Source organism: Pristis pectinata, chromosome 1 (assembly GCF_009764475.1).
Source record: "Pristis pectinata isolate sPriPec2 chromosome 1, sPriPec2.1.pri, whole genome shotgun sequence".
In the NCBI taxonomy this organism is placed as follows: domain Eukaryota; kingdom Metazoa; phylum Chordata; class Chondrichthyes; order Rhinopristiformes; family Pristidae; genus Pristis; species Pristis pectinata.
Genome location: NC_067405.1, coordinates 141625326 through 141648188, shown reverse-complemented (window position 1 = coordinate 141648188; position 22863 = coordinate 141625326). Strand labels below are relative to the sequence as shown.

Genomic DNA, 22863 nt, shown 5'->3' with positions numbered 1-22863 from the left:
CATGCAAGCTCCATACAGATAGCACAGGTGGTCAGGATCGAACCCGGGAAGTTGGGGCTGGGAAGCAACAGCTCAAGCATTGTGCCACCTGAAGAGTTTCTTTAAGTTTGCCATTCCTGGAAGTGGCAGTGAGTTCAACAGCAATTCAAAAGCAAATCATTGATCTGAAACATTCACTCTGTTTCTCTCTCCACAGATGCTGCCTGACCTGCTGAATATTTCTATCATACATTGTTTTTATTCCAGACTTCCAAAGATTCAAGACCCTCTGAGAGAAATCCCTCCCCATCTCCATCTTAAATGGACTTCTCCTCATTCAGGAATTCTGCCTCATAATCCGCACACAAATATCCTCTCAGCATCTAACTTGTGAAGCCCATTCAGAATCTTACACGTTTCAAAAAGTGTAGGGGAGATCTCCCTGGAGCTGGTGACATTTATCACTCAACCAACTGATCATTATGTCACTGCTGTTAGTGGGAGTCCATTGCAAATCTGTCCATTGCAACAGAGACTACATTTTAATAAGCGCCTCTGAAGAAAAATATTGCAGATGCTGGAAATCTGAACTAAAAACATAAAAGTGGGATGAAAATATTCAGCAGATTAGGGAGGGAAAATTGTGGTTCTATTGATATGTTTGTGAGTTCCAATCCCACACAGCAGCTGGAAATTTAAATCTAATTAAAAACTGAATGAACAGAAATTTAGATCCAGTTAAAACCAGAATGAGTTTGAAATAAAAAGCTGCTGTCCCGAATGGTGGCCATGAAACAACTGGATTCTTATTCAAGACACATCTGGCTCAGGGATTTATCTGCTATACTCACCTGGTCTGGCCCAGATACCAACCCTCTGAATTCAAGGGCAATCAGCGATAGACAGTGGATACATGCCTGTCAAACAATGCCCAGGTTCTGTAGCTGATTGAAAAACAGATCCCTGAGCTCTTCACAACTTCGTCCTGAGAGCTTCATGTTTTAAGAGCACAACTTATCCGAACGTTGCTACTCAATTCATTTTAACCCTGGTCAAACCTCCTTCAAACTTTTTTCTTCCACTAAGGGTCCCTTAAGTTCCCTTTAGAATACCAGACATTCTGATACACACACTCGTGCACACACACAGGTGCACATACACACAAGTGTGCACACAGACAACGTACGTGTGCGCGTGCGCACACACACACACACACACACACACACACACTTACTTATATACCCACCCTAGACACTCCCTCTTCTCCCCTCTCCCATCAGGCAGAAGATACAAAAGCTTGAGAACACGAACCGCCAGACTCAAGGATAGCTTCTATCTTGCTGTTATAAGACTTTTGAACAGAACTCTTGTATGATAAAGATGAACTCTTGACCTCACAATCTATCTCATCATGGCCCTTGCACCTTATTGTCTGCCTGCACTGCACTTTCTCTGTAACTGGAACATCTTATTCTGCATTTTGTTATTGTTTTCCCTTGTACTACCTCAATGCACTATTGTAATGAAATGATCTGTATGGATGGCATGCAAAACAAAGTTTTTCATTGTATCTTGGTATATGTGACAATAATAAACCTATTACCAATTACCAAGATGTACCATTCCTTCTCGTTGTCAGCTGAGGGAGGCTCACCTGGGTGGATCAGAGCAAGCTTGACTCATGACAAAAATTAGCCTCAAACATTAGTTTGTAATTATCGTCATTTGGAGGAATAACAGGACAGGATTAAACAGGGAAACTGTTTCCTCTGGCACGGGGGCCACAAAACGTGGAGATAATACCAACAATAGAGCAAGATCCTCCAGCACTGATCACAGGAGGCACTTTTTCCACACAAAGGATTGTGGAAATCAGGAACGACGGTGTTTGAAAAGCCTTCAGGCACTTGGGGGCACTTGGAACTTTTGAGACTGGAGATAGAACATAGAACGCTACAGCACAGTACAGGCCCTTCGGCCTACAATGTTGTGCCGACATTTTATCCTGCTCTAAGATCTATCTAACCCTTCCCTCCCACATAGCCCCCTATTTTTCTATCATTCATGTTTCTACCTAAGAGTCTCTTAAATGTCCCTAATGTATCTGCCCCCACAACCTCTGCCGGCAGTGCGTTCCACGCACCCACCACTCTCTGTGTAAAAAACTTACCTCTTATACCTTCCTCCAATCACCTTAAAATTATATCCCTTCATCTTAGCCATTGTCGCCCTGGGAAAAAGTCTCTGACTGTCCACTCGATCTATGCGTCTTATCATCTTGTACACCTCTATCAACCTTCTTCTCTCCAAAGAGAAAAGCCCTAGCTCACTCAACCTATCCTCATAAGACATGCTCTCCAATCTAGGCAGCGTCCTGGTAAATCTCCTCTGCACCCTCTCTAAAGCTTGCACATCCTTCCTATAATGAGGCAACCAGAACTGAAGACAATACTCCAAGTGTGGTCTGACCAGAGTTCTATAGAGCTGCAACATTACCTCGCCGGCTCTTGAACTCAGTATTCCAACTAATGAAAGCTAACACTCCATACGCCTTCTTAACAACCCTATTGACCTGCGCGGCAACTTTGAAGGATTTATGGACCCCAAGATCCCTCTGTTCTTCCACACTGCTGAGAGTCCTGCCATTAACCTTGCATTCTGCCTTCAAATTCGATCTCCCGAAGTGTATCACTTCAAAAAGGAAAGAGCTAAAGGACCCCAAGGCTTCAGAGAAGAACAGAGGAGATCTCAGTCATGGAAATTTATCACACACGAGGCCATTTGGCCCATCGTGCATGCTGGCATCTAAACAGGAAATATGCAGCATCAGGGGAAAGGCAGTAAATTTAATGTTTCAGGCCGAGAACCTATCAACCTCCACTTTAAATATACCCAATGACTTGGCCTCCACAGCCGTCTGTGGCAACGAATTCCACAGATTCACCACCCTCTGGCTGAAGAAATTCCTCCTCATCTCAGTTCTAAAGGGACGTCCTAGAGTCCCAGACCAGAGGGCACAGCCTCAGAATAGGCCTGGATAGAACATTGAAAGGCCTTTCATCAGAGATTGGCAAAATGTATCTCGAGCATCAGGTTATCCCACTTCCCAGCTCTTGGTTGTCGCTGTGCAGGCGTTGAGACTTCATGCGATCATCCATGTGACGACGGTTCCTGCCGCCAGCTTTGTTCTGGGTCAATCCAAAATCCATCTGCCTCGGAAATCTGCTGATCTGGTCAACAATGGACCACTATTTTGGAAGCTTGCTGTGCGCATTTGGGTTGCTGCATTTCTCACAATGTGACAGTGACTTTATGGCAAGGGAAAGACTTTACCAAGGCTCCGACGCCCTTTGAGCTCACAAAAGTTGCGATAAAAATGCAGGTCAAAGAGTTACAGAGAGATACAGCACAGAAGTAGGTCCATTGGTTCATCAAGTCCGCACTGACCATCAACCACCTATTTACACGAACCCTACCTTGATCCCATTTTATTGTCTCCACGATGTTCAAAAGACACTACAATGTTCAAAAGACATTTGTACAGGTACATGGATGGGAAATGTTGAGAGGGATGTGGGCCAAATGTGGGCAAATGGGCTAAGCTCAGGGAGGCAATTTGGACAGCATGGATGAGTTGGGTCAAAGGGTCTGTTTCCGTGCTGTATGACTCTATTCCTATTAACTGTCCCAGATTCTACAACTGGCCTACACACTACGGTGGTCAATTAAACTACCAACCTGCATGTCTTTGGGATATGGGAGGAAACCGGAACACCCAGAGGAGACCCATGTGGTCACGGGGAGAACGTGCCAACTCCGCACAGGCAGCGCCGGAGGTCAGGATCGAACCTGGGTCTCTGGCGCTATGAGGCAGCGGCTCTACCAGCTGTGCCACTGGTCCTTGGCATTGAGGAAGGAAGGCGAGAAGAGGGGTCAGTGGATGTTCAGAGAACAGACTGTGTGAACACAGTCAGAGAATAATCGATGAGGGTCAGTGACCTCTCCCCAGACAGACCCTTTGGCCCAACTCGTCCATGCTGACCAACTCCCTGAGCTTATCCCATTTGCCCGCGTTTGGCCCACATCCCTCTCAACATTTCCTACCCATGTACCTGTACAAATGTCTGTTGAACATTATCTGCAGTAAGATTGAAAGAGTGCAGAGGAGGTATACTAGAATGTTGCTGGGTCTTCAGGAATTGAGGTACAGGGAAAGATTGAATAGGTTAGGACTTTATTCCTTGGACTGTAGAAGATTGAGAGGAGATTTGATAGAGGTTTACAAAATTATGAGGGGTATAGACAGAGTAAATGCGAGTAGGCTCTTTCCACCTAGATTAGGAGAGATAAGTACGAGAGGACATGGCTTTAGGGTAAAAGGGGAAAGGTTTAGGGGGAACATTAGGGGGAACTTCTTCACTCAAAGAGTGGTGGGAGTGTGGAACGGGCTGCCATCTGATGTAGTAAATGTGGGCTCACTCTTAAGTTTTAAGAATAAATTGGATAGATACATGGATGGGAGAGGTCTGGAGGGTTATGGACTGGGTGCAGGTAAATGGGACTAGTGGGATAAAGTTTCGGCACAGACTAGAGGGGCCGAGTGGCCTGTTTTCTGTGCTGTAGTGTTCTATGGTTCTATAACCTGTTGCTGCCCTGCAAAGATTAACCAAACCATCAACAATAGGGAAAAAAGAGAAGCAGACACAAAAACTAAAGGGAATATTTGTCTGAGCCCAGTTACATTTTGTTAAACACGTTCTGTTTTTGACCTGAGTGAGCCGTGTGTGTGAGCTGGGGTTTTGCTGTTGTCGAGGACAGTGCGCTCACAGACAGCTTCCATCTGAGCGCCACTATCAAAGGTTTCGGATTAAAAATGTCATTCAGCCAAGAAGATTAGCTCCCTGTGTGAGGTGGGGCAGGCTGCACGAAGCGAAGCTCTCACAGGGAGTGAGGCCCCCTGCATTATATCAGCTTTTCAATTGGAAATATAATGCTGCTCAACACATCAGCTCTGTAATCAACTGTTTCCATCTCCCTTCATGAACACAGGCAGCAAGAGATGGGTTTTCTTTTAATTTCCTCGCCTGAGACACACTAAGTGAGGATATGATATCGATAACACACACACACACACACACACACATACACACACACTCACACACACAGACCTATTCGTGCACACACACACATCCATACATACTCCACACACAAATACACTCACATCCACACACACACACAGACTTATGCACACACACACATCCATACATATCTCACACACAAACACACACAGACTTATTCACACACACACACACATCCATACATACCCCACACACAAACGCACTCACATCCACACAAATATGTAAAAACACATACTACACCCTCACATACACATACATGCACACCCACTCCACTCTACATACACATACTGACATACACATAGACAAACACACACATGCATGCAGAAGCACACATATGAATACATACACCTAGACCCACTCATCCAGACCCACCCATACACACACACACCCACACACGTAGACATACACAACCACACAACCATCTACATGTACACACATATCCACACATAGACACACAAACACATGCACACACACATGTGGTGCACACGCACACACACCCACACCCACACACCGAAACATATCCATACACCATGCAACACTTTTATCTTGACCTCCACTTACTCAGTTTTGAGGCTCAGAATCTCCCTGTTTGACAGATACAACCGCATCCCTATGTTCCAGCTCGGAGTGACACCATCCATCCTGCTGCCAGAAGCTCTCTCTGACATTGATACCCATGTTTCTGTCAGCAAGCAGAACCTCATGGTGCACTCCCCCTGTTCACCACTGACCTGAGAGGGAACCCCACATCAGCCCAATTGCCTATAGCCACTCCCCCACCACCCCCCCAACTCAACAGTCAAACCAAAAACCATTTGGATGCGGAGCAGCTGAAATTAGCACAGGTCCTCACCAGCTCAGAATGCCAGCGGACAGCCTGATCTCCCACTGGAGAAATGACAGAAGACCCAAGGTTCAGCAGGAGAAACATCCCCTGAAGTGGTGAGGTGTTCCCGTGCCTTACAACAAGGACCATGTTTCAAAAACACTTTGTTGCCAGTGAACCTCTTTCAGCCACACTAGAGATACGCACTTTTCAGTGGGAGCTGTCCACAGAGAGTGACACAGGGACTTGCTAATAACTGTACGTCCCTCCTGTACCTCCCAGCATCTCACCTCCCTTCCTGTCACCTTCATGTGTTTATCCAGCTTATAGACATCGCAGCTAATTGCCTCGACCACTCTTGATTGCACATTCCACATTCGAAACCCTGTCTGGGTGAAGAGGTTGCTCCTGAATGTCTCCCTGGATTTATCACTGACTTGCACGTGTTGATGGCTCCAAGTGTTGGACTCATCGATAGCTGTTCCATTTAACCCAACTGAAGTCCTTCATGAGCAGAGGCCCCCCCCCTTACTTTTCCAGCTATATCATCACCTATAGTCACCAACCTCTCATGTCCCACACATAAAACCTACGACCCTTCTTCACACACGTGCCCAGTGAGTAACCAATGACTGCAGAGCGTGAACGGCCGAGTCCAATCAGCTGGTGCCCGCTCTCAACCTTCCTAGGTCCACTATTGGCCATCATTCACCAGAGGCTCGCGTTAGAATACCCCCCAGAGGATGACCGTCAGGTGGAATGAACCCCTGGGTAGGGCAGAGGGGACTAATCCCTGGGCTGGCTTGGGCGTAGTGACGGGCTGGTTGTCGGTGGGAGGTTGGGGAATTTGGGGTGCTTTTGGAATCAGTTGGTCTCCTTCATCTGAATTGACCTGCTGACTTTGAAATGTCTATTGGATCTTCCAAGCCCGTTTCTGGAAGTGAGCAGGCAATAAAGAAGGTTCCTGATTGGTTGGTGAGACAGAGGTGCGCACTGCACAATAATAGATCGCTGGAGTTTAGAAAGGATGAGGGGGGATACTCATTGAGACCTTCTGAATATTGAAAGGCCTGGATAGAGTGAACTTTATCCAGTCTATCATGGACTTTATCCACTCTGTGCAGGCCTTTCAATGTTCTATCCAGGCCTATTCCGAGGCTGTGTCCTCTGGTCCGGGACTCTAGGACGTCCCTTTAGAACTGAGATGAGGAGGAATTTCTTCAGCCAGAGGGTGGTGAATCTGTGGAATTCGTTGCCACAGACAGCTGTGGAGGCCAAGTCATTGGGTATATTTAAAGCGGAGGTTGATAGGTTTTTGATTAGTGAGGGCGTCAAAGGTTACAGGGAGAATGGGGTTGAGAGGGAAAAATAAATCATCCATGATTGAATGGCAGAGCAGACTCAATGGGCCGAATGGCCTAATTCTGCTCCTACGTCTTATGGCCTTGTAGATCAGAGAACCTGAGTGCAGTCTCTTTGCAGGCCATTAGGGGGCAAAGTCAGCCCATGGACCTGGAGTCACCAACAGGCCAGGCTTCCCTTCTGTGAAGGGCACGAATGAATCAGATGGGTTTTAAGAAAATCCAGCAGTTTCCTGGTCACCACTGCTGATGCTAACATTTTAATTCCAGACGTTTTATAATTACTTGAATGTTAAACACTGCAGCTGCCGCAGGATTTGAACTCGTATCTCCAGATCAGTGATCAAGGCTTCTGGATCACAGCCCAGTTATACTGCCACTGTGATGCCATACCTACCAAGGCTATCTTCAAAAAAATGTACAGGTTACAAATTGTCACAAATGAAGAACTTTATAACTTTGTTTTATGACAGAAGCAATTAAAAAGTTAATGAACAATGCAGATGTAGAGATTATGTCCCCAGGGACTGATGCTCAGGAAGTTATTTGCTGTGATTTGCCGCATTACTTCTCTCCGTGGGTCTTGAACCTCACTGCAGAACAGCTCAGAAGGTGCACAATGCCAAGTTCAGAACCCCGACCAACCCCACCCCGACACGCGGAAATGTCTTCTCTCCATCTTCCTTGTAGCCACACCCTTCAACTAGTGCTGCCCCCATTGGCAGGAGGGTCGAATAACTGTTGGTGCTGCTCCCTGGCAGATTGGGGTCAATGGCACTTGCCCACCCTGTTCTACGATGGGGTGGATTTATTGAGTGAAAACCTCCATACCAAAGCAGGCTTTGTTTCAGATGTAAAGAGTTTTTTGACAACCACCAGGACAGGCGAGCAAATAAAAAAACATAATATAGGAATGGGAAAATTTATCAAGGACAAGTCTGCCCAGATGATTGAAAGATAAAACACACCTTTCCTCTATACCATTAAGGTGGGTTGGAACTGTTTTAGAACATAGAACAGCACAGTACAGGCCCTTCGGCCCCCATGTTGTGCCGACATTTTATCCTGCTCTAAGATCTATCTAACCCTTCCCTCCCACATAGCCCCCTATTTTTGTACTATGCGCACTTCATATTTCCTATTTCCATTAATTATACATTCAACCCCTTTCCAAACAGATCATGGACATTACTTGTCTCCATGTATTCTACATATAAGCACCTATTTTTACAACAACACATAAAACGTTGGAGGAACTCAGTGGGTCAGGCAGCATTTATGGAGGGAAACGAACAGTCGACGTTTCGGGCTGAGACCCTTCATCTGGACTGAACCCAAAACATCGGCTGTCCATTTCCCTCCATAGATGCTGCCTGACCTGCTGAGTTCCTCCAGCGTTGTGGGTGTTGCTGTAGATTTCTAGTATCTGCAGTCTCTTGTGTCACTATTTCTACGACCTATGCTTGCCATAAGGCAATAAGACCATGAGACATAGGAGCAGAATTAGGCCATTTGGCCCATCGAGTCTGCTCTGCCGTTTGATCATGGCTGATATATTTTTCTCTCTCAACCCCATTCTCCTGCCTTCTCCCCGTAACCTTTGACAGCCTTACTAATCAAAAACCCATCAACCTCCGCTTTAAATACACCCAATGACTTGGCCTCCACAGCCATCTGTGGCAATGAATTCCACAGATTCACCACCCTCTGGGTAAAGAAATTCCTCCTTATCCCTGTTCTAAAGGGACGTCCTTCTATTCTGAGGCTGTGCCCTCTGGTCCTAGACTCTCCCACCACTGGAAACATACTCTCCATGTCCACTCTAACCAGGCCTTTCAATATTCGGTAGGCTTCAATGAGATCCCCCATCATCCTTCTAAGCTCCAGCGAGTACTGGCCCAGAGCCATCAAACTTGCCTCACTTGTTAACCCTTTCATTCCCAGGATTATTCTTGTAAACCTCCTCTGGACCCCCTCAAATGCCAGCACATTCTTCCTTAGATATGGGGCCCAAAACTGCTCACAATACTCCAAATGTGGTCTGACCAATGCCTTATAAAGCCTCAGTATGTTCAAGTTTTGTGAATTGTTTTTGGGTAATGGTGAGTGAGCTACCTTTGCAAACTTACACCCAAATGGAAACCAGGTCCCCATGTGGGTCCACGTAATGGATGATGCTGGCGGACCCTGCTTGGGGCTCCGACACCGGGATACGGTCAAAAGGAAACCCTTAAATCGAAGACTGAGGTAGTGGGTGAAGAATGAGCAATGATATCCCATACACTTCAGTCAGCCGCATGTTACACTGAAGCATGCTGTTAAAAGCAGGAGATATTTGTACAGATTTCCCCTTCGAGAGAATCATTTCGCTCTGAGATCCATTTACAGATCTTCAAAGCCAGGCGGATAGCTTATGAATATTAATTTGCCAAGATATGCCTGAGGGAAGCAGTGTTCCGTGAAAGTACAACAGGCAGTACTGCAAAGGCTGTGTGTCTACTCTGTGAGCTGGGTTTAATGGGTGAAGGAACTGCACAATGTTAGATTGAGCCAACTGAATTAGAGGGGTGTCAGCTCGATTGCTGGCCAGCCATCAGCTGAGTGCCTGTGTGTGTGTGTGTGTGTGTGTGTGTCTGTCTGAATGTGTGTCTGTGTGTGCGAGTGTGTGTGTCTGCGTGTGTGTCTGTCTGAATGTGTGTGTGTGTGTGTGTGTGTGTGTATGTGTGTCTGTCTGAATGTGTGTCTGTGTGTGTGTGTGAGTGTGCATGTGAGTGTGTGTATGTCTGTGTGTCTGTCTGAATGTGTGTGTCTGAGTGTGTATGCCTGAGTGTGTATATGTGTGTGTGTGTGTGTCTGAATGTGTGCATGTGTCTGAGTATGTGTGTGTGTGTCTGTCTGAATGTGTGTGTCTATGTGTGTGTTTGAATGTGTGTGAGTGTGTGATTGACTGTGTGTGTGTGTCTGTCTGAGTGTGTGTGTGTGTGTGCACGTGTCCATGTGGTGTCAGTTTGTACTTTAGTTAGACTAAGTGTGTCTCACATGACTGACAACAGCTGAGGAACTGAGCTTTCAAAAGTTCAATCTATGAGACAGCCCCTTGAAATCCTTGTGGGGTTTGAGCAGATCGCAAATCTGTGACAGTCACAACATCTACCAGAGCCACAGGTGGAATTCATGCAGAGGGAGGTCATTTGGTCCATCAAATCTAGTAAAGCAATCTAGTTCTGCCTTAAGGCTAATCATCTCTAATATTCACTCAGTCCTCCTCTCTCCGCAGACTCTGCCTGATCTGCTGGACACTTCCACCATTCTTTTAGATCTCAGCAGCAGGTCTGACCTGAATCTTACGGCTTTAACAAGTCCTGATGCAGGGTCTCGACTGGAAACATCGACCATCCCTCTGCTTCTCCAGATGCTGCCCGATCTGCTGAGTTCCTCCAGCAATTTGATTTTTGTTCCAGGTTCCAGCATCTGCAGTCTCATGTGTCTCAGCTTCAACGAGTCCTGGTCTATTTTCTCCCTCTCCATAAATATCATCTTTCCTACAGCAGAGTGACCAAAACTGAAAACAATACTCCAAGTGCGGTCGCACCAACATCTTGTATGACTACCATGACCTCCCAACTTTTACACACAGTGCCCTGACTGATGAAGGCCAGCGTGCCAAAAGCCTTCTTCACCACCCTGTCTACCTGTGACTCCACTTTCAGGGAACCACGTACCTGAACTCCAAGGTCCCTCTGTTCCACAACGCTCCTCAGGGCCCTACTGTTCACCGTGAAAGTCCAATTTGGATTTGACTTCCCAAAATGCAACACCTTGCATTATCCGAATTAAACTCCATTTGCCATTCCTCGGCCCACTTACTCAGCTGATCAAGATCCCTCCTGTAATTTTTAGTAATCTTCTTCATTGTCCATGAAACCACCTACTCCCAGCTGCCTTCAATAATCCGTCAAACAGACGGCTCTGGAATCACCATGGCAACCCCGGCCTTACCTTATCAGACATATCACTTGGTCCTGTCCTCCACCCCCCACTCTCTCTGCAACTTAAAACTAACTTGTTTTTCTTACTTTCCCATGATTGATGAAAGACCTGAGACATTCACTCTGTTTCTCTCTCCACAGATGCAGCCTGACCTGCTGAGTCTTTCCAACTTTTTCTGTGTTTATTTCAGATTTGTTGATTTTCAAACAGTTGAAAACCTAATCAGACAAGAGTGGGAGAATTGGGTTATTTTTATTCATGGATATGTGGGATGTGGGCTTGTTATCACCGCCCATCCCTAACTCCCCTTCAACTCAGAGACTTGGTGAACCTTTTGTGGTTGAAATTTTAAATTCGGCTCTGTAAGAATGGGTCTGGAGTCATATGAAGTGATAGAGTCATACGGCACAGAAACAGGCCCTTTGGCCTATTATGTCCATGCTGAACATCTACACTAACCCCATCTACCACCACTTGGTCCATGGCCTACTATGTCTTGGTGATTCAAGTGCTCCTACAGATCCTTCTTTAATGTCTGAAGCCAGTCCAGATACAGACAGCAAGCTGTCGTCTCTGCAAAGCTGAATTGGATTCCAGATTTATTGTTTGATTTATTGAATTGAATTCCCAAACCTCTAGGCAGGGGGATTTGAACTCATCTCCTGACCTTTCACCCAGGCCTTTGCATTTCCAGATCACAACCCGTGTGCAGATACAGGTGGGACCAGCAGACCGGGATGGTCAAAATCCCATGGACTTACAGCCTGGTGTGAAGATCAAGATCCCACTGACCCACAGCCCAGGGTGGGGTTTGATCCACTGACCCACAGCCCAGGGTGGGGTTGGATCCCACTGACCTACAGCCCAGGGTGGGGTTTGATCCCACTGACCCACAGCCCAGGGTGGGGTTTGATCCCACTGACCCACAGCCCAGGGTCAGGGTTGATTGCCTTCCCATCTGTAACACATAATGCACCCAAGCAGCTTCTCAAAAGTGGGAGTCAAGTTATGAACCCCTGGGTACGTTTGCCTGCTCTGCAGAGTTCCAAACGTATAGTGCAGAAATAACACAAAAACCTTGTAAAACTGATGTTCTTGAGCACCAAGAGACCCTGGGGACATAACTTCACCATCCACATTATTCATTAAAATGTGTTGTAAATGAACACATACAATTGTTAACATGCAGCAATTTGTAACCTAAACCTTACTAAAGATGTCCAGTGCGATCTGCTCATGGAAGCAATGTACTTCCCCAGGCCTGTCCCGTGAACAAGGAGCACTGATCTGTTGTGATCTACAACTGGGCAGTGCACACCTCACGAACCAATCAGGAGCATTCTTCATTACCTGCTCACTTCGAAACGAAGAGGGTTTGAAACATCCAATGGACTGAGAGATTACAAGGTCAGCATATCAATTCAGATGAGGGAAGCCATCTGATTGGTCAACCACCTCAAACCCCCGCCAACAGCCACCCCGTCGCTACGCCTGAGCCATCCCAGGGATTGGTCCACTCTGCCCTACCCAGAAGTTCATTCCATCCATTGGCCATCCGCTGAGCCTCCAGTGAGAGACAGCCAATCACAGACCCAGGAGTGTTGTGGAGGCATTCAAAGAGGAGGTGGATAAATTTTTGAAGGATCATGGAATTGAAGGCCATGGGGAATCAGCACAGAGGAGGAGATGAGGCCTGGGGCAGATCAGCCATGATCATATTGAATGGCGGAACAGGACTGAGGGTCCGAGTGGCCTCCTCCTGCTCCAATGTTTTGTGTCAGACAGCATCTGTGGAGGGAAGTGGACAGTCGTCACTTGATTAGTTTTGGCCATTGCGCTCTGCAGTCATTGGTCACTCACTCGGGGCACTTGTGAGGTGGCTTGGGCCAGACGTGTGGTTACATCAGAGGTTGGTGATGACAGGAAATGCTGATTGAGCTGACGCTTTGGAGGAGGGAGGGTGATCTGATTCTGAAAGGTTTCGGTGAGGCAGGACTCTTTCCACCTGTAGACGAGTCTAAACTCAGAGCCATCAACATAAGACAGTCATTGATAAATCCAATGAAAAATTCAGGATCAACTCTTCACCCAGACACAAGTTAGAATGTGGAATGTGTCATCAGAAGGACTGGTGAAGGTGAGTCGCTGGGATATATATAAGGAGAAGCTGGAAAAATCCATGAGGGAGAAAGGATGGGAGGTTTATGGTGATCTGAAGTGGCATGTCTGGTGTGAACCAACCGACTTGAGGGCCTGTGCTGTTAATTCTATGTAAGTCGGTGTAATGTCTCTCCTGTACCCACAAGAACACAAAAAGGTAGGAGACACAAGAGAATGTAGATGCTGGAACATGGAGCAACACACACACAATGCTGGAGGAACTCAGCGGGTCAGGCAGTATCTATGGAGGGAAATGGACAGTTGGCGTTTCATCCTTCATTCAGAGGAAGGGTCTCGATCCGAAAACATCGACCGTCCACTTCCCTCCACAGATGCTGTCTGACACAAATAATTGGAGCAGGAGGAGGCCACTCGGCCCCTTAAGCCTGTCCTGCCATTCAATACGATCATGGCTGATCTGCCCCAGGCCTTATCTCCTTTCCTATGCCGATTCCCCATGGCCCTCAATTCCCCATGGCCCTCAATTCCCTGATCCTTCAAAAATGTATCCACTCCCTCTTTAAATACCCCAAGTAGCTCCAGGGTAAAGAATTCCAGAGATTTACCACCATCTCTGAGGAAAAAATTCCTACGTACCCAGGTTTTAAATGACCACACCCTTGTCCTCGTCCCTTTGCATCGTCTGCTCTTTGGAAAAACTCAGTTGGGTCAGGGAAGGCTCCACGTTAAATATTACGCATTGCACTAATTCCGGTTCCGGTGCTAGTGCTGTAGAGTTACCTGGTGTCGGAGATTTGAGTGCCAGCCTGCAGGCAACTCCGTGGAAAAAGAACCCTGTATGATTAATCCCCTATTTTTACTTGCTGAATTCAGAAGGAAGATGTTTCTACTTGTTGACTAGGGGACAATAAATTACGCTCTAATAAATCCGACAGGGAATTCAGGGAAAAGGTGAGCTTGGAGAGGGTAGGATAAAGGCGTTGATGCCTTTAAAAGGAAGTTGGACATGCAATAAAGCAATGAGAAGGAAGAAACTCACGAAAGCGTCAGTGGGGCTGAATGACCAGGCTATCTCTACACAGCAAAGTGTGTGTCATCTTACAGAGTGTGCACTCTGTTTCCCACCCGTTGACTCTAACCTGGGCACGGAGGGCTTCATCTCTCCTCTGTGTCAGCCCCTGCCCTTTCAGTGCCCCACGTCGCTCCCTGAACCCCCCCCCCCCCCTCACAGGGGGACAATCAAATCTTAAGGCAACACGGTCCAGTGTGACCGATTTGCTACTGCGTCATGACCCAGAGTTATTGTCTATTTACTGCAACCCTTCAATGACCATTCGGCCCTTTTGTGTTCCTGCCAGCCAGAAATTGACTCCCCATCTTTCAGATGTTGGACACTGCCCCTCAGTGCTGCCCGTCCAACGTGGTGAGGGACTCTGACTCCACCACTACTTTCTGCCAGTGGGTTCCAGACTTCCGACGGCTTGTTTAGTGAGAGATTCCTTTCCTCAACTCCTTCTGCCAATTGAGTTAAATCTCTGCCCCTGCTTGACACACTTCTCCACCCCTCCCCCACTCCAATCCCTTCACCCAGACAATCTCACCTCTCCAGAATTTAGATCAATTACATTTTTTTTTAAAACCAGAAGCAAATAAGCATCAGGATAATGCGGTAGCTACTGGCACGATCATTGGTTTGAGCTGACTGCACTTTAATCCACTAATCTCAACAATCAAGTGTCGAAGATTTGATATTGCATCACAGTCCAGAGTTATTGTCTATTTATTATAATCCTTCAACAACAATTCATCTGACTGATTTCATTTTGGATTGGGTTTTATATTCACTTAGCACTGACTGAGCAGGAAACAACAGAGGGGAAGAATCAATGAGCTGATGCTGGGCGCTGCAGTGCGGGAGGACTGAATTAACAGAGCCCTCCAGACGAGACATTTAAGCCGTCCTCTCAGGCGGATAGAAATCACCTCAGCAGAAGAGCAGGGGGAGTTTTCTCAGCATCCTGACCACCTTTCAACCACCCTCAGTTATTCAGTGATGGAGCCATACAGCACAGAGACAGGCCCTTCGGCACACTGGATTCCTGCTGACCTTCAAACACCTATTTACACTCATCCCATTTTACTCCCCCCACATTCCCATCATCCACCGATCGCCTACACACTCGGGGCAATGAACTGATCGATTAACCCGTGTGACTTTGGGACGTGGGAGGAAACTGGAAAACCCACGCGGTCACAGGGAGAACATGCAAACTCCACACAGACAGCACACCGGAGACCAGGATTGAACCAGGAGTCACTGGAACTGTGAGGCGGCAGCTACCGTGTCACCTGTTCGTTCCTGATTGTATCTAGTCGGCCACTGGCAGCAGCGCTTTCATTGACCTGGGCTTTGAACTGCTCAACCTGAAATCTTGTGTTGGGTTTTGGTGGGATATCACTGAAGCAATTATCCGTGTCTTTCAGAGAAATTGGCAGAAAGAGAAATTAAGAGAATTTTTTTTCAGACTCTGTAAGTTCTTCCAATCTGGAAAGTCTAAATAGGTGGTGGAGAATTGAATTGGGAATCAGGTACACATTGTGTATCCTGCATTACGGAGGGGCTGTGTTACTAGAAAACCATTTCTATGGCGATTTTCTACAACACAAAGCTGTTTTTTTCCAACTGAATCCCATGTTCTAAGAGGAAGTATGTCTCTCTCTCTCTCTCTCTCTCTCTTTCTCTCTCTCAGCAGTAATGCCCCTGTGGTGTGCAGTCGATAAGCAAGGGAATTCTGATTGTAATGTCGGCAGAAGAGAAAGGGTTGTTGCTTTACTTAACTAGAAATGGGTGCTTGATAAAGTATCACTGTACAACTATCAATAGAAGAGATTGCCTTGACAGTTTCCAAAGCAAATCCCTTAATTGGCCTTTCACTGTGAACAGGCATTCTCCAATCATTGTCCTTGTAAACTAATTCAGTTCTCTGTACACATTTTGTGTTTATTTATTTTTTTCATATAAATTCCATCACAGCGAACTTTTATTCCAATCTCAAATATTTTGGTAGTGATTTGTAACACAGGGGTACAGTGTAACACAGAGATACACTGTACTTGGCTCTGATAAGACTGGTATTCCTCATTAGTGCTGGACAGAGGTAGAAGCTGGGCATTATGAAAGAGGGGAAGAGAATCGGCTCATTTGAACGGTGGTACAGGAGACGGCTGCGTGAAGCCCCATGGATCGTGGGGATTATTCTATCCTGGGCCAAGTTAAGCCAACCGGAGGCCCAAGGTCCAAGCAGGAGCTGACCCAGTCTGAACACGGGACTCAGGCAAGCAAGGGAACTGAAAGGAGATTGCGCTTGTAAAACAGAAGGGAATAGAGAGGGAGGAAGACAGAAATGCTTGTCTGTCTCTGCAGCAGCTTCAGGATGTGGTAGGTGATAGGTTACCCGGAAGACGCAATCAGAAGAACATTACAGCGCTGAAGGAAGCCTTTCTGCCCATTGAGTCCATGCCAGCTCCTTGCAAAGCCAACCCATCCATCCCATTCCTCTGTCCTTCACCCTGTCAACTATTCTCTCTGGTGTCTTCAGCAAAAGACAAATTGCTGGAGGAACTCAGCGAATCAGGCAATATCTGTTGAGGGAATTGAACGGTCGATGTTTTGGGTCGAGCCCCTTCATCCAGACTTGTGCCTCCCCAAGGCACCAGTTAATGTTGCTTTCACCGCCCCACAGACTGAGTTTTGGTCCATAACTGCTCTCAGTCAAATAAAGATCCCCCCACTGGTACATAAGACCACTAACCAATGATGGGCGACTGACTGACTTGTGAAGGAACAGGGGAAGGGGGATGAATGTGGAACTCCTTTGAAGAGCACACACAAAGAGTCACAGAGTCATACAGCACGGAAACAGGCCCTTTGGCCCAACTGGTCCGTGCTGACTAAGATTCCCGTCTAAGCCAGTCCCATTTGCCCGCATTTGACTCACATCCCTCTAAACCTTTCCTATCCATGTACCTCTCCAAGTACCTTTTAAATGTTGATCATGTACCTGCCTCAACCACTTCCTCTGGCAGCTTACTCCATATACGGACCACCCTCTGGGTGAAAAAGTTGCCCCTCGGGTTCCTATTAAATCTCTCCGCTCTCACCCTAAACCTGTGCCCTCTAGTTCTTGATTCCCTAACCCTGAGGAAAACGACTGTGCATTCATCCTATCTATGCCCCTCATGATTTTAAATACCTCCATAAAATCATCCCTCATTCTCCTACGCTCCACTGAATAAAGTCCTAATAAAGTCCCACATGATGGGACAAACAGCCTCCTCCTGCACCGGATGAAGCTTCCAGTGTCGGCATTTTGGAGGAGTTTGTTGCTGAGTGTCAGTTCTGGGAATCCAATTACAGACACAGCAAAGCCTCCACTTTGATGAGAGCTGGCACTGAGGTTTTCCATTACACAGCGCGAGATAATGCCGAGATCCAGTTAATGTTCTGGTGATGTATCTCATAAATGGATTACATTGGCATGAATTTCCAGATAGAAGATTAGTTGCTTTCAGCTTACTAAATGTAAAATTAAATTCTTCGTTCTTTCCCTGAGGGGTGGCTAGAGATTGAACAGCAAGGGATGTCCTACATTAATGTAGCAACACTGAAAGGCCTTTTATCTGAAATGAGATCCAATTGTTTGAATGGGAACTGGTCTTATACTCCGGCACGATGGGGGCAAAACAGCTGACAGCGAGCCAGTAGACATCCTCCACTGCTCTCCCAATCCTTACTGGTGACAACAGGCCATTCGGCCCACTACTTGTGGGTGGAAGGGCTAGTATCTGCTGTGTATGACCTTATGATTCCATGACACTAGAACATGGAACAGTACAGGAACAGGCCCTTCGGCCCACCATGTTGTACCAAACTAATTAAACGAGTAATTAAACACCTAACTAAATGAATCCCTTCTGCCTACACAATGTCCATCTCCCTCCATTCTCTTCACATTCATGTGCCTATCTAGGAGCCTCTTAAACGCCTCCATCGTATCTACCTCTGACAGCGCATTCCAGGCATCCACCACTCCCTGTTCAAAAAACTTGTCATGCACACCTCCTTCGAACTTCCCCCCCCGCCTCCTCACCATAAATGCATGCCCTCAAATATTAAGATGTGAAGAGTTTGTATGTTCTCCCCGTGTGTCTGCATGGGTTTCCTCTAGATGCTCCAGTTTCCTCCCACATTCCAAAGACGTACGGGTTAGGAAGTTGTGGGCATGCTATGTTGGCACCGGAAGCATGACGACACTTGCGGGCTGCCCCCAGAACACTCTACGCAAAAAGATGCATTTCATTGTGTGTTTCGATGTACATGTGACTAATAAAGATCTTATTTATTTGATCCTGGAAATTATTCGACCCTGGGAAAAAGATACCGGCTGTCTACTGTATCTATGCCTCTCATAATCTTATAAACTTCAATCAGCTCTCCCCTCAGCCTCTGCCGCTTCAGAGAAAACAACCCAAGTTTGTCCAACCTCTCCTTATAGCACATGTCCTCTAATCCAGGTGGCATCCTGGTGAACCTCTTCTGTACCCTCTGATTAAGTTAAATATTTTTTATTTGTTCACAGGATGTGGACATGGCTGGCAATGCCAGCACTTATTGCCCATCTCTAATTGCCCCTGAACTGAAGAGGCAGCCAAGGGGCAACCACATTGGTGGGTCTGGAGTCACATGTCAGCCAGACTGGGGAAGGAGAGCAGATTTCCTCCCCAGAACAACACTGGGAAAGAACATCTGCTTCACCAAAAATCCAGCATGGTTACCGTTAATGAAGGTAATTACAAATTTATTTAATTATTCGAATTTAATTTCCTCAGCTGGCAAGGTGGGATTTGAACTCTTGGCTCTGGATTACTGCACCACATCACCCTCAATGCCAGCAGCCTGCTGTCTTCCACTTTACACTACCATGCTCAAGATCTGCGTCCAATGAATTGGAGCTCTTGGCGGTAACAAGGCTCAAGGAAACCTCTCCCTTGCCCCTCAGAACTCAGGGTGAAGTACTGTCCAATTCATAACCTCAGGAGACCCTCAAGTCTTCATCGCCGGTAAAGAGCCATTTAGGTGTTGTCTTGCAGCAAGTGGGGCTGTCAATTTCTACATAGTAAGATCTTACAAACAATGACCAGATAATCTAATAGTGGAGGGATAAATATTAGCCAGGACACTGGGGAGAACTTCTACCTGTGAGTTGTGGACACAGCTCAGCGTATCATGGAAACCAGCCTCCCCTCCATGGACTCTGTCTACACTTCTCGCTGCCTCAGTAAAGTAGCCAACATAATCAAAGACCCACCCACCCCGGACATTCTCTCTTCTCCCCACCTCCCATTGGGCAGAAGATACAAAAGCCTGAAAGCACGTACCACCAGGCTCAAGAACAGCTTTGATCCCACAGTTGTAAGATATTGAGCGGTTCCCTAGTACATTAAAATGGACTCTTGACCTCATAATCTACCTCATTATGGCCTTGCACCTTATTGTCTACCTGCACTGCACTTTCTCTGTAACTGTAACACTTTATTCTGCATTCTGTATTGTTTTCCCTTGTACTACCTCAATGCTCTGTGTAATGAATAGATCTGTATGAACGGTATGCAAGACAAGTTCTTCACTGTACCTTGTACATGAGACAATAATAAACCAATTTATCAATTTACATTATTCCTCAAAATGCTACCACCTATTTAAATTGCCGTTGTTTAATATCTCATACCAAGGACAACACTTCCAGTAGTGCAGCAGCCTCACAGTGCTACAGAGAGGTCCAACCTAAATTTTTAACTATCCGTCGCAAGAATTGCACCCTCTATCCACTCACTACTCACTGAGACATTAATGCTCCTGCTGTTCCATTCAAGCCGAATAATTTGTGGGAGGTCGCCCCAAACTTTTGGAGAGAAACCCGTTTGGAATGGTGTATGTCAACCTCAGAGCTCCCTGTGTGAGATTTAGACCCTGAGACATCGCTCTGGTTGTGGGGCGGTGGGGGTGGGGGGTGGGGGGGGAATCCATATCTGTAAATCTTGAAGCGAAGGAAGAACTTGGCACTTGAGAAGCACAAGTTCAGAATTCCCCAAGCACTTCACGGCCGTTGTGGTACTTCTGAAATGCAAGGCTGCGAAGTGCCAATACCTGCAACGGCTGAAGCTGCAATTGATGATATCACACAATAGTGCTCACTTTATTTAATTATACAAAGCCACCTATAGTTAGAGATGGATAAAGCAGAGTGTGGCCATTAATCAGATCTTGTACGTATCATTCATTCTAATCTATTCAATGCAGGAGCTGACAGTTAACTTTTATTGACTTACTGGGTTGATTAATGCACAGTCATTTGTCACCAGAGGCTGGTGATCACAGGGCCAGCAGACTCCTGTCTTTTCTTTTTCAGTTGCAGGAAAGGAAGCACTTCTCTGGACTGGCCACTTGTGGAGTTGGTGGTCCACGGGTGGGGAGCAAATCAGCAGTTTATGGGGGTATATGGTGGCAGCCTGTTGGGGTGTGAACATTGGTTCCCAACACACGGGTGGGGCACAAACCAGAAACCCATAGGATGGAGGGGCACAGATCAACACGGGAAGACAACACAACTTAACAGCCCGTGGACGTGGGCATGAATTGGTCACTCATGGGGAGATGAATGAATTGCTGGCGTCAAGGATCCCTACCAAGGACCATTCTCTCACTGCTACAGTCATGCAAGAGGTACAGAAGCCTGAAGTCCCACATGGTAATGTAACGGTTAGCGTAACGCTATTATAGCGCCAGCGACTCGGGTTCAATTCCTGCTGCTGTCTGTAAGGAGTTTGTACGTTCTCGCCATGTCTGCATGGGTTTCCTCTGGGTGCTCTGGTTTCCTCCCACGTTCCAAAGACGTACGGGTTAGGAAGTTGTGGGCATGCTATGTTGGCGTCGGAATCATGGCGACACTTGTGGTCTGACCCCAGAACACTCTACGCAAAAGATGCATTTTACTGTGTGTTTCGATGTACATGTGACTAATAAAGGTATCTTATCTTATCACCATGTTCAGGAACAGCTACTTCCCTACAGCCATCAGGTTCTTGAACCAACCTGCACAACCCTAACCCTACCTCAGTGTGACAACACTATGGACCACCTGGAGGAGCAAACAATCTGCTGGAGAAATTCAGACGGTCGAGCAGCATCTGCGGGAGGAAACACTGATGCTGTTCGAGTCGCTGAGTTCCTCCAGCAGTTTGTTTGTTGCTCCAGATTCCAGCATCTGCAGTCTCTTGTGTCTCCACTACGGACCACCTCTTGCACGACTATGGACCCGTCTCTGATTACGTCTTTCATTTTTGTACTAAGGTGTTATTTTTGCAGTCTTTTTTTCTCTTTCTCTTCACTGTCTTGTATAATTTATGTGGAATTTATATTCTGTGTGTTGTCTGCACCTATGTGCCTGTGATGCTGCTGCATGCAGGTTTTTCATTGTACCTGTACCTCACCGTACTTATGCACATGACAATAAACTCGACGAAGTTGAACGTGAACAGCTCTCTCTGACCACTCAGCACATGACTGTCCAGTTTTAATTTTTAAGCCATTCCCCACCTGCCTCCCCTTAATTGGAGAGTGGTCTAAATCAACATTGATCATCAAAGATCCGGGCCATGCCATCTTCTCACAGCTACCATCGGGCAGGAGGTACAGAAGCCGGAACAGCTTCAAGAACAGCTACTTCCCTTCAACCATTTGGTTCTTGAACCAACCGGCACAACCCTAATCACTACAGTTTAGCAACCCTTTGAACACTGCATTAAAATGGACTTTTTAAAAATTTTAATTGTGTTCTTTCTTGTAAAAATTGTGTATAATTTATGTTTAATATGTTTTTCTTGTGAAAGCTGCTTATCTGATGCAATGTGCCTGTGATGTTGCTGCAAGTAAGCTTTTCATTGCACCTGTGAAAGCATGTACTTAGATGAGATTTCTTTATTAGTCACATGTACATCGAAACACACAGTGAAATGCATCTTTTGCATAGAGTGTTCTGGGGGCAGCCTGCAAGTGTCGTCACGCTTCCGGCACCAACATAGCATGCCCACAACTTCCTAACCCGTACGTCTTTGGAATGTGGGAGGAAACCAGAGCAACCGGAGGAAACCCACGCAGACACGGGGAGAACATACAAACTCCTTACAGACAGTGGCCAGAATTGAACCTGGGCCGCTGGCACTGTAATAGCGTTACGCTAACTGCTACACTACTGTGCCTGCCCTCCTACAAACAAACTCGACTTTGACTTTTGGAACACAGCGAAGGAGAGCCCTCAAATACTTGCTCTGAGAGTAATCTCCTCTAGGAGAGACAGGCTCTGCAGTCAGTGGTAGGAGTAGCATTGTT

At 46.5% G+C, this 22863-nt stretch overlaps 1 protein-coding gene across 30 annotated transcripts in view; it reads right to left on the bottom strand.

The window, feature by feature from the left end:
• The window catches only part of nrxn3a (neurexin 3a), a 1776465-nt gene that overhangs the window by 44739 nt on the left and 1708863 nt on the right, over positions 1–22863 (bottom strand). The gene's annotated exons all lie outside the window — the stretch shown is intronic.